General features: G+C 39.7%; 1 protein-coding gene across 2 annotated transcripts in view; it reads right to left on the reverse strand.

The window, feature by feature from the left end:
* Positions 1–9,589, reverse strand: part of EPB41L3 (erythrocyte membrane protein band 4.1 like 3) — a 126,132-nt gene extending 116,543 nt beyond the window's left edge. For both annotated transcript variants that reach the window (XM_035126103.2, XM_060277898.1), the window contains exon 1: positions 4,178–9,589. The gene's annotated coding sequence lies outside the window, so the exon portion shown is untranslated. The remainder of the gene's footprint in view (positions 1–4,177) is intronic.
* Between the last annotated feature and the right edge of the window lie 2,141 nt (positions 9,590–11,730).

Consider the following 11,730-nt stretch of genomic DNA (forward strand, 5'->3'; position numbering starts at 1 on the left):
GGTCATAAAAAGAAGTAAACAAGATTCAAAGATTGTGCAGGGCAGGAAAGCTTGGTGAACAGAAAGGTTTGATGATCATTTACAAAGCATGCTCATTGCTCACCTAAGCAACACATGTTTAACAGTGTGTGTGTGGGGGGGGAAGGATACTGCAAGGCAGACCCACTTGTGGTGCCCCTCTCTTCAGAGATACCAATGCCCATAGGACTACATTACATTCCTAACAGAACTAGAACATGATTTCTTGAGCAATACATTTCACCATCATAGGAGTATTAGAGCTTGGAGTTTATTGTTGTTCTGACTTCTCTCCACTTCTTGGTACCATATCAGAAATTTAGATTTGAAGATGAGGGAAATCTCATTAAATGGGATTCCTGTGAGCCACTGAATTCTGGAAAGCTGGGTTGAAATCTATGTTCGTCTGAGGTCCAAACTAGACACTTAATACACAGCATGCAGCTTCATTTGTTTCGTTTTTCCTTTACTAGTTACAAGCATGGGGAGTCAATTTCTCATTACAAAGGCAGCAGGAAGGAAGGGTAGCTTATCTCTTCACTCAGCAATTGAAATGGGAACATTGCTTGCTTTATTATTTCTCTATATTATGCTAAAAACTCCGAATATATATATATATATATATATATATATATATATATATATATATATATATATATATGATTTAACTACCCACTTCTTTTCAAGAAAGCAGTTCGTATACTAATGGGAGATTTCTTATAAAAATGGGGGAGGAGGTGTTCTTTTCAAATTGATGAACTGAAACACCAAAGGCATCAAAGTGAAGTCTGTTAAAACTGTTTTTAAAACTTGAGGCTTAAGTCCTTAACATCTATCAGCTACAGTAACTTCCAGTATGTTTTCAGGTCCAATTTAGAGCGCTGGTTTAAGCCTTTAAAGTCCTGAATACTGTAGTTTTGGCATGAACTATTTGACAGACCACATGCCATCCTGCCTTCACTGATATCACAATCACAGGCCACCTTGGTGTTTCTACCTACCAGATCTCTGAGAGGGATAAGCATGTAAGAACCTTTTTTGTGGTGGCTCCACACCTTTTGAACCTCTTCCCAGTAGAACTGAAGCAGGCACCTGCACTCCAGATTTTTTTTGAAGGCGTTAAATAATCTGAAGGTGTTATGATTGGTCACCCCAGAATAATTTTTGTTTGTTTGTCACAGTCACTGATGGTGGATGGAATTTTATTATGTTTTGGGAGTTCCGAGTTTGTTTTTAACTTTGTAAATCTGCTTTTTTATTGATTTTAGTAAAACTGTATAGGTTGTATGTATATATATGTGTGTGTGTGTGTGTGTGTGTGTGTGTGTGTGTATATATATATATATATATATATATATATATAAAAACTTTTTATTGCTTTTAAGTTTTTTTGGGTACCAAAGAGTACCAAATCAATATTTTAAAATAATAAATAATAGATTGCAGGAGGGACCATTTTAGACGCATCCAATTAGTGCACTATTAGCGATGTACAGGTCCTTTTGGACCCAGAAGAAGGTTGAGGCACACTTATGCACACTCTGCCAATGCACCTGGGGGGCCGGGAATGAAACCCCGGCACAAAAGAGTCACCTGAGCCTGTTTACCTTTTCCAGTCCTGATGCACTGAGTTTATGATATATTGCCAGTAGGCAATCATCTCACAGCAGGAATTGCTTTATTGTATGTGGATTCGCATGACTTGGTGAGCTAAGAAAGGGGAAAGGACTAGACCAGAAAAAAAATTCTTTATTTAGCGAGCTATTTCATTATGCTTTAGGACAGCCTTCCCTAACCTGGTGTAGGCCCAGTCAGCATGACCAATGGTGATGGGAATTGTCTAAAGTATCTGGAGGGGGTCAGACTGGGGTAGTCTGCATTCTAGTTGTCAACAGAGAAGAAGCAAAGCCACAGGTGACACTACATTGCACTACCAAGAGCAGAGGTGGTACAGGTGATTTACTTTGCTCTCTTCACGTAGGCCTGCATCACACAGGGCTTGGAACACAGCAGTCAAATAAAATTAAGATGTCCAGGTGTCTTACAACGATACTGAGGTAAATCACATTTATGTTGCATAACTGGTCTTATCACATTTCCAATGAATGCATATGCTTATTACAGTTAACCTGTTTCAGCTCTACTAATGAACTTCACTGTTATCAGACACAGAACATACTCCTGTTGCCAAGCTTGTCATTCAAGCCTGGGATTCCTCTAATCTCTTTTTTGCTGTTGTTCTTATACTCTAGACATGACATGCATTCCTATTATTTCATGGAGAGAAATATATGGTTCTTCATATTTTCAAGATGACTTCATTTTATCTTAAGACAAAATCTGCATTTACTTGTTGTTGTTGTTTGTTTGTTTGTTTGTTTTAAACCCCCCACTAGTACTGCTGTAGCTGCTGGAGTCAGCCCAGATACAGCTGAGCAAAGATAGCAAAATTGCTCACTTTAATAATCACTGCATGACCATAATGCAATATGCAGTGAGACATTATACATGTACTTTAACACAGAAAAAGCTACTATCATACACTCCTAGGCAGAATATTAACAAATATAAAAACAAAACAGAAATGTAGACTCTTTGATTCAGATGCTGAGCAAATAAAGTGAAGTAATACGCTACATGTATATTCCTGAGCTCAGGAACCATTACTCTTTCAAGCTGATCAAGGCTTCCTTGCTTCAAAGAAGGATTTGCAGCAGTTCACTTACAGGACTCACTGCTACTCAGTCATGAAATTACCTAGCACCAGTCATGCAGGAAAGCCACTTTAACTGCATTTCTAGCCACGCCACATATCGGAAAAACAACAACGATCCCATAGAATGGGTCAGGGGAGAGATTAAAGGTGCAAATGGCATCCCTTGTAGTCAATGGCAAAACTTCCATTGATCTTAATAGGTTTGGAATGCCCCCTAAAGCAGCATAGCAACATATGCTCAACTAGCATGAAAGGTCATATGAAAAATGATGAGCATCATTAAACTCCAGTTCTATGACCTCATATTAAAGCCATAAGACAAGCAGCTCCACAAATGCAGAGCTAGGTTATGAAAAGATCAAGAGACATACTACACATATTTGCACTTGTGGATTTATAACCAGTACATAAAAAAATTATTTGTTTGTAGCTCATATGTCAAGCAGTCAATTAATATAAATCTAAGATAATAAGAACACTCTGTAGCAGTATCAATGCACATTTAGAATGTATCACAGAAAATTAAACCAAACAACTATGCACATTTCCCAGTTATATTCATGCAACTGAAAAATATTGGCAATTAAATTACAAACTGCACTCTGGAATTCAGGGAACCATACTAAATCATGTACTTAAAGAACACAAAAGTAACATCTCTCATATATCTTTAAAATACATGCTTAATTCTAACAATGTGACAGCAGAATGTGCCTTCAGACTGTATTCTGGACCCCATCAGTGGGATTTAAGACATTAAACATACTGCTGCACCATCCTTAACTATTCAACTAGGATTTGAAACTTCGTGAACCTATCATATCACTTATTAAACGTGGTGCCCCTGATATAGTTATAGTCACAGATTTTTTAAAAATTGTTTAATACATGACTAGCTGCACAAGAATACAGATGTGGATGCATGTTAAGATGTATTTTAGAATACACTGCCATTCAGAGAAATACAGAACAGATTGAAATATATGCTTATTCTGCTTATTCTGTGTAGCAAAATACATATCTAATTTTATATCTGTGGTTCCCAATGCAGCAAGCGATAGGCGTGTGCAACAAGCCTGCTATTAGTGTGAATCTCCCCAAACAGCACTACTGTACTGGCAGGGCCGGCTCTAGGGGTAGGCTGCGCCCGCCCACCAGCTGCAACAAGAAAGGGGGGCGGAGCGGGGGTGCCGGAGCGATCTCTGCACCACGGCGCCAGGGCGCCCGACATGGTTGAGACGGCCCTGTGTACTGGCCAACACAAACATAAAATGTGGTTGTGGATGAGCAGAGAATATGGCATAATACATCATATATATGACATTCATGTATATGTATATACTTTCTAAACCACACTTTCCTCTAAATTAGAAATGCTAAAGAGCCATTTTTCATGTCTCAGAGAAAAATATCTTCATTCCATTACATTTTTATAGAACTTACCAATAATTTCAATATGATGACCATCACCAGACCATTGTAGTATGTTAACATTGTAGTAGTAGACAGTGAATCGTACGAGTCAGCACATAAAAAAGAAGGGGAGGGGAAACAAGTTAGTAATTTAATAGCAATGTCACCGGTTTATAAATAATACGTTACAAGATAACAGTCAAGTGCTGGTATCAGTTAATTGCAGACATCAGCTCCATTAGAGACACCATTAGAGATACAAAAAAAAATGAGCAAGATAATATCCTTAAATACTGCATTGAATAGATAATAGTGCAGGAGCAATGAGCTAGGCATGGAATGAAAAATAACATTGTTCTAACACAAAGATTGTGGCTGAGGGAACACGTCAATTTGGGGAGTCTAGTCAAGGCAAACTAGCCTTGACAAGATTGAAGCAATAACTTGTTCTAAGTTCAAGCCAGAAGGAGAAAAAAATCCTTAAGGAAAACACAATGTTCTGGGAATTGGAATAAAAGACCTGGACAAGAAATATAGCAAGAACTGAAAGATTGACATAACAAGGAAAAGGCACACCCGGAAGGTGGCTCAAAAAACAAACAAACAAAAAAGCACTTCAGGAGGAGGGCTCTGCGCTTGCCCTCCTCTGCCCCCTCAACATTCAGGCGCCCCGGCCCCTTACTGCAGATCTTGAGGGGGCTGAAGACCTCTCAGCCCCCTGTAATTGGCATGCCTGATTTCTAGGATGAAGGCAAAACAAGAGGAAAAGTAACTAACAACTGGTACTTTAAAAAGCTGTATTGGAAACAAGCTGATGACTTTGATATTTAATCACTACTAGTTATGTTCTCAGATCATGGTCAGAATTAGAATATATTCAAAAACAGAGTGCATGTAACAGTGCCAAGATTTCAAGTGTTCCAAGAAGCCAGTGTTATTGTGTTATCTGTCACAGTCAATCTGAAAGTTTCCCCATCTGTTATTTTAGGCCTAAAACTAGCTGACCTTGGAAAATATATGCCACTGCATAAAATGTAAACCCTATAAGAATTTCCAAGCTAAGCCAAAACACTGGATGGCAGTCAACAAAGTTTTAGTCAGAGTAATTAACTGAAATTAACATAGTTAATTTGGCATAATATAGTTGTGTTCATTAATTTCAGTGAGTCTACTTTGAGTACAACTTAGCTGACAACCACCTAGTATCACTATTATATACCTGGAAATCTCTAAACCACCCAGGAAACAATTCTGTGTTTATATCTATGATCACAATTTTCTCCAGTTTTGAAATGGGCTTAAGTACTGATCAGGGGAGGGAAATATCACAGGAAAGTACAAAAAAAATTGTCACAGAAGATGCATTTCAATAGGAAAAATATCTCTCTACAACTTCTAATATGATTAGTTACCTGCTTTCCTCTAACACAGAGACAAGCAAGTGAACATCCACACAACAATATTAAAGGAAACTGGATCTGCTTCCAATGTACATTTAATTCCTGTCTCCACCTATATTTCTGAATTCATGCTGCTGTGACCCATTGTCTATTGACAGACCACAGGCACCATCGGCTAAGAACAAACAGTCCTGTGACAAAAGCCACAGAAGGAGCCTGCAAAAATTGCAGGTCATGTACCAAAAGCAGTAGTTACAGTACTTGTCTGCTAAACAGCAAGCCCAGGGAACCCTTAACGTTCACACAAGACAGCAGCAATATAAAATATACTTAGAGTTTGGATTTGATATTCCACTTTATCACTACCCAAAGGAGTCTCAAAGCGGCTAACATTCTCCTTTCGCTTCCTCTCCCACAACAAACACTGTGAGGTGAGTGGAGCTGAGAGACTTCAAAGAAGCGTGACTAGCCCAAAGTCACCCAGCAGCTGCATGTGGAGGAGCGGAGACACGAACCTGGTTCCCCAGATTACGACTCTACCTCTCTTAACCACTACACCACACTGGTTCTCTTAGGGGGGAAATCACCTAAAGCATCACAACTAATATATTCCTGTCCAGAGCTCCTAAAACACTGAGTGTATACCTAGAGTCAACTCAGACTTCTTAACTGCCACCTGGAGGCCACTTTTACATTTCCTCAGCTGGCTATAGGCACAATATAGTAAGCTGTGCATGTCCAGTTTAGAATAGTAGCAGAAGTAGTAGTAATAGTAATGTGACTTGTTTTACATCACCATAGAACATTTTTGTTTTCACTATCTGTGATGATCAGGAAAAAGGTGGGGTATAATTTAATAATAATAATAATAATAATAGGGACAAAATGGATGGTGCTATATGAACAGTGTAAAGTACTATTTTATAATGTTCCTTCTTTCTCTAAGAAAACCAAAAACAAAGCCCTCCTGCTCTACAAATTAAAACACAAGTGGATAACATCAAAAAGGGAGATTCTGCCCAGTCCACTCCTTGCCCATCATGTTTCATCATCATCATTAGCAGTGAGTCTGATTCACAAAGGAAAACATGTTTTTAAACGGATTTCCCATCCTTTGTTTGACACTCAGAACTCTACTATCACAGTCTGGTCATTCATGTGTATAGCAAATAAATAATTGAGGGGGGTCAAGCAGGGACAAGCCACTAGCTACATGCTTCTCCCACCACTGTTTTCATTACTGCTCAAGTTGTGGAAGGTGACTGTCTGAAGTGGCAATGTATCCATGGAGGTTTCTTGTGATTTTCCAAAGTTCTAAAAGATGTGGAAAACCTCCATAGGCATAAAACAATCCCTGCTCGAGGCAATCCTCTTCCATGAGTCAAAAATGACTATGGACGAAAAATGAAGGTAGTGTGCTTATCCCTGCTGTATTTTGTGTGCTGTCTCTGTATTAACTTTTCTCTAGTTGCAACACCTAAAGAGGACTCTGCATTCCTCAAGCACCCCTACAACTGATATCTCTAATCAAGTGCTAAGGCCATAATTTGGATAAGCCCATGACAGGTCAGACAGAAAGCCATGCTACAGAAATGGGTTCTCCAAGAGAAGCTGTTCACATTGGCAAGAGCACTGGTTTTTAGGCATTATAGAGCCCAATTGCTCCCCGCACAGCAAGTAGCTAAATGCTTCACGGAACACTGATGTGCCAATTCTGTGTCACTCTTGTCATTTATTCTAAATATAAATCTGAAGAGATTCAAAATTACGCTTCTACTTTACATTCCTGAAATAGCTGTCAAAACAAGAGATTAAATGGATTAGTTTGCTATTGTAGTCACACTATTCGCTTACCAAGTCCTGAAAAATACTTGCTGTGAACTACTGAAAACAATGCTTTCTCAGCTGCCTAAGCATATAGGGGTGTATGTGTGTAATATATTAAGCTGTTTATAAGGGGGAAAATCTATATTTTAGGGCATGGAATACATTTGGTAATTTATTATTAGCCAGTAGCATTAACTTTTTTCTCTTAAGGAAGGAAATGAAGATTGTAAATTATTGACCTTCATTACAGTGTCAGGAATTTTTGCCTTCTAGCTGACAGTGAAGAGGGCTTTTGTCTCCAAATAGTCTTTTTAGCTACAATAGGAGAACAGAACAGCTACCGGTATCTATTTCCTGATATTATCTTTCTTCAAGCAAGCAAAAGGCTTTATCTAGCCAGTATAAAATCAAGTGATTATATTTTGCAAAGTATTTGAAATCAATAGTTTATTGAGAAAATGTTCAGGGCAAGATATACTCAACATTTCCAGAATTTCTGGAGCCATACATATATTTCTCAAAAGAAAAATAGTACATAAAATTGTACTGTTCAGAATACTTCATGCATTTTGGATATACACATTCCTTTTATTAGAGCAATACAAATAAACTGGAGTTAGGAATGCTTTGGAAGAAACAAGAATGAAATCAATCAACTCTGCTAAAACTTTGCAATTTCCTGGGGGCATACAAACAACCATCACCCTACATGCCTGAGGGTCCCTAATCCAGTAAAGGGTTATGTGTGCTGCTTTTAACCTTTGTTGCATCTGTATTGTGGTGGAAGGTATTTGGTTAAGCAAGATTAAGCAATATGTCAGCCCAAACAATGCTGTTCCTGGATCCAAGACCTTCAAGAAGTTCACTGGAGGTCTACTACAGTCCAGGGTGCTGTGGTAGACTCGCCCTCATATCCCTCAAGATCTCCAAGGCAGAGAGAATATGACTGGTTAATCGTGAAACAGTGTTCTTGAAGCTACAAACATGAGTTTGACCAAACTGCGGGAGGCAGTGGAAGACAGGAGTGCCTGGCGTGCTATGGTCCATGGGGTCACGAAGGCAGTGCAAGACAGGAGTGCCTGGTGTGCTATGGTCCACAGACACGACTAAACGACTAAACAACAACAACAATTGTGGAATGGGGAAATGGTCTGGGTGCTTGGAACAATGGCTTTCAGCACCCGCTAAATGTGAAAAGTTCAGCCTTCTTGGTTCTCTTGGGACAATGACATGAAAGGGTAGCCAGCAGGAGAAACAGTGGAGAAAATCTCAAGACTTTTTGATGGATTAGAACTCATTCTGAATGGGTTAGAACCTACTCTGTAGCAGTGATGATGCTCATGTCAACACAGCCTATAAATTATATCATCCCAGCAGAGTGACATCCATTCAGAGCTGACCTGAATGGTGTTACATATTAAACTTCCATTAGCTTGCTGTAACAAGTTTGCAAAACATGTTGCCAGTCAAGATGCTCACATTTGCATTAGATTCCACATTAAGCGGAGTATCTACAGTTATGACTCAGGTGTCTGGTTTTCCTATGTTTCTTCAGCATAAGGATGAGGACAAGGTGCCTGAAGAACTAAAGCCAAACAGCTCTTCTTTGGATCCATACCCATCTTGGCTGAATAAGAATACAGTACCAGAGCTGAGTATGTTTCCTTGGATGGGGGCTATGTTCCAATTCCAATACTAAAGGAAGGATTTGTGAGCCCTCTTTCACCTCCACCATCCTTAATTGTTACCAGCTAGGCTTTAACTTCCTTTTTTTTTTAAAAAAAAAAGTAAGGTGTAGGAGAGAGTGGTGGCAACTCAGTTGCAGGTTGGATTTAGATCTGTTCCAGCCTGGCTTATTACAAGGCTGAAATCAGCTTGATGACTTTGGTGGATGACAGCAGCCAGACACTACACAGGGGGAGTCTTCCCTGCTGGTTCTGCTGTACTTCTCAGTAGCTCTGATGTCATCCTTTTATAGAATTTCCTGCAGCAAAAGGAGCACGTGGATAAGTTTGCCCATGGATTACTTCCCAGAATTTCTATCTCCAAGCATTTCCGCTTTTGTCTGATCATGGAAGTGATGTCAGGCAGGGGTGTACCCAGGATCAAAACTAGGGGGGCAAGGGGCAGGGCCAAGGCACGGGAGGGAAGGGAGGAAGCGTGTGGGGCGGGCCGGAGGATCGACGGCAGCGGGGGAGTCTCCAGAGGCAGGTGGCGGCAGAGGAGCACAGCCCAGCAGAGCGTGAGTTCGGCGTTCCTGCCCGCCGTGCCGCGCCCTCCAGCTTCCCATTGCGCTCTCTGGTTCCCTGCTGCGCTTGCTGGAGGGTGCTACGGGGAGCTGGAGGGAGGGCGCGACGGGCGGGAATGCCGAATTCACGCTCCGCCGGGCTGTGCTCTGCCTCCGCCTCTGCCCGCTGGCAGCGCCGCTCTCATGCACTGGCCCTGCTTCTAGGGGGCAGCTGCCCCCCCCGCCCCGCGCTGAGTACACCCATGATGTCAGGTTGGTGATGAAGCACCTTCCACATGATTTGAACTGTTCAATGTCCCACACAGAATGGCTGCCATTGTATCTACTTTGTCCCTTGGCTAAGTGTGGGGAGTAGCACATACACGGCACCTTCTTCCTGTCTTTTATATGCCGTCAATTCGTACCATCTCCATCTCTGTATAACAAACGTTATGAAGCTGAAAATGTTGGTTCAGCTCCATGCAGCAATTTTAGGGGCAATTACTTCTTCAGCCGACACTGAAATTACAATTTTTCAGGCATCACGTCAGCTGTGAATATTTTGGAGCACAGTGGATATGCTATTTTTATATAACAGAACCCTTCAACCCACCTTCCTTTCTTTTCTTTTCTTTCTTTCTTTCTTTCTTTCTTTCTTTCTTTCTTTCTTTCTTTCTTTCTTTCTTTCTTTTGTTGCTTAAATATCTATTATTGGCCTAGAGTGCTAACTGCCCAAGATCTATTACTTACCAGCTTATTTGATGGTCAGAGAAGCAGCACATTATCCCACTTCATGGAAGAATTCGTCAATAGGCAGAATACAAATAGTGCAGGTAGAAGTGTGAAAAATGCTTTGGTTTTTTTTTAGAACATTATGACTCATATTTTATCCATCCAAAGTATGGGTGAGAAAAGTGAGAATTATTTAGAGATAAATGAATCATATGCACCAAATATGCACATTGGTAAAACTAGAAAAGGAAACAGAGCAATAAAACCTTGAATATGCAGCTATATTGAATAGGATTTTAGTGAACAACTCACAACACAATTGTCATGCTCCTACACAGAAGAAAGTCCTATTGAGGTCTATGGGACTTACTCCCAAGAAAGGGTATTACAGGCTCAATCGTAAAGTCAAATATTGAGCTTAGTTGTTTACTTTTTTGCTGTAACAATACACACAAAAGGACACCATATAATTATTGCATGTTTGGATTACGCATCTAAATTGCCTCTAGAACAGAAAATTTCTAAACATAATGTAGTATTGAACAACCCCCCTCCAAAAGGAAGTTGGACAAACGAGGCTGCAATTCTGTATCCACTTAACAGAGAATAAAATCCCCTGAATTTAGTGGGGCTTACTGCTGAATATGCATGTATAGGATTGCATTGTTATTCTCTTACACACACACACTTTAAAAAAGAAGAAAACTGACATATATTGTTCCCTTACAGATTTTACCCACAATATAACAGAGTTGGAGGCATTCAGCAATACGTCTAATTCTAAGTAGGCTTGTTATCATTAGAAAAATAAGCATTATGTGTGTAATCCTATATGGTTACTCAGAAGAAAGTTTTATTTAGTTCAAAGGGGCTAACTCCCAGGAAAGTGAGTATTTGATTGCCATCTTAAAAATGGCTTCTGAGCAAAATTTAGAAATAATTTTAGTCACCATGGTGTTTGGTTTTAAAAAAAAGAAAAATAGTGAATAGTATATGTGGCATAAAATTCAAAATGTCAGGGCCAGATTTTGCCTCATTATCATCAATGTCACTGCCATTTTTCTATTCTTTACTTGATTTCATGCTGTTAAACCTCTTATCTGTGCATCAGTGTGATCAGGATTATTCAGCAGTGGCAGCTGCTGAATAAGGCCAAAGCATTTCAGTTGATTTCTGAAACAACTGTATTTCTAACCTCTTTTGACCCACTCTACAGACTAAACAGGAGTTCAAAATTTAATTCCCAATCTTGTTCAATGTTTTTGTCACTCACAATAATGTTAAGCTAAAAATGTGTCAGTGTTAAAACATTGATTTCCTTCCTCTCCCCTCCCCCCCTTTAGAAATGCATTTATGCTGTGATCTATAAAGAGACACTAATATGATCAACTTACAGG

The sequence above is a fragment of the Zootoca vivipara genome, chromosome 8, assembly GCF_963506605.1.
Source record: "Zootoca vivipara chromosome 8, rZooViv1.1, whole genome shotgun sequence".
NCBI lineage: Eukaryota > Metazoa > Chordata > Lepidosauria > Squamata > Lacertidae > Zootoca > Zootoca vivipara.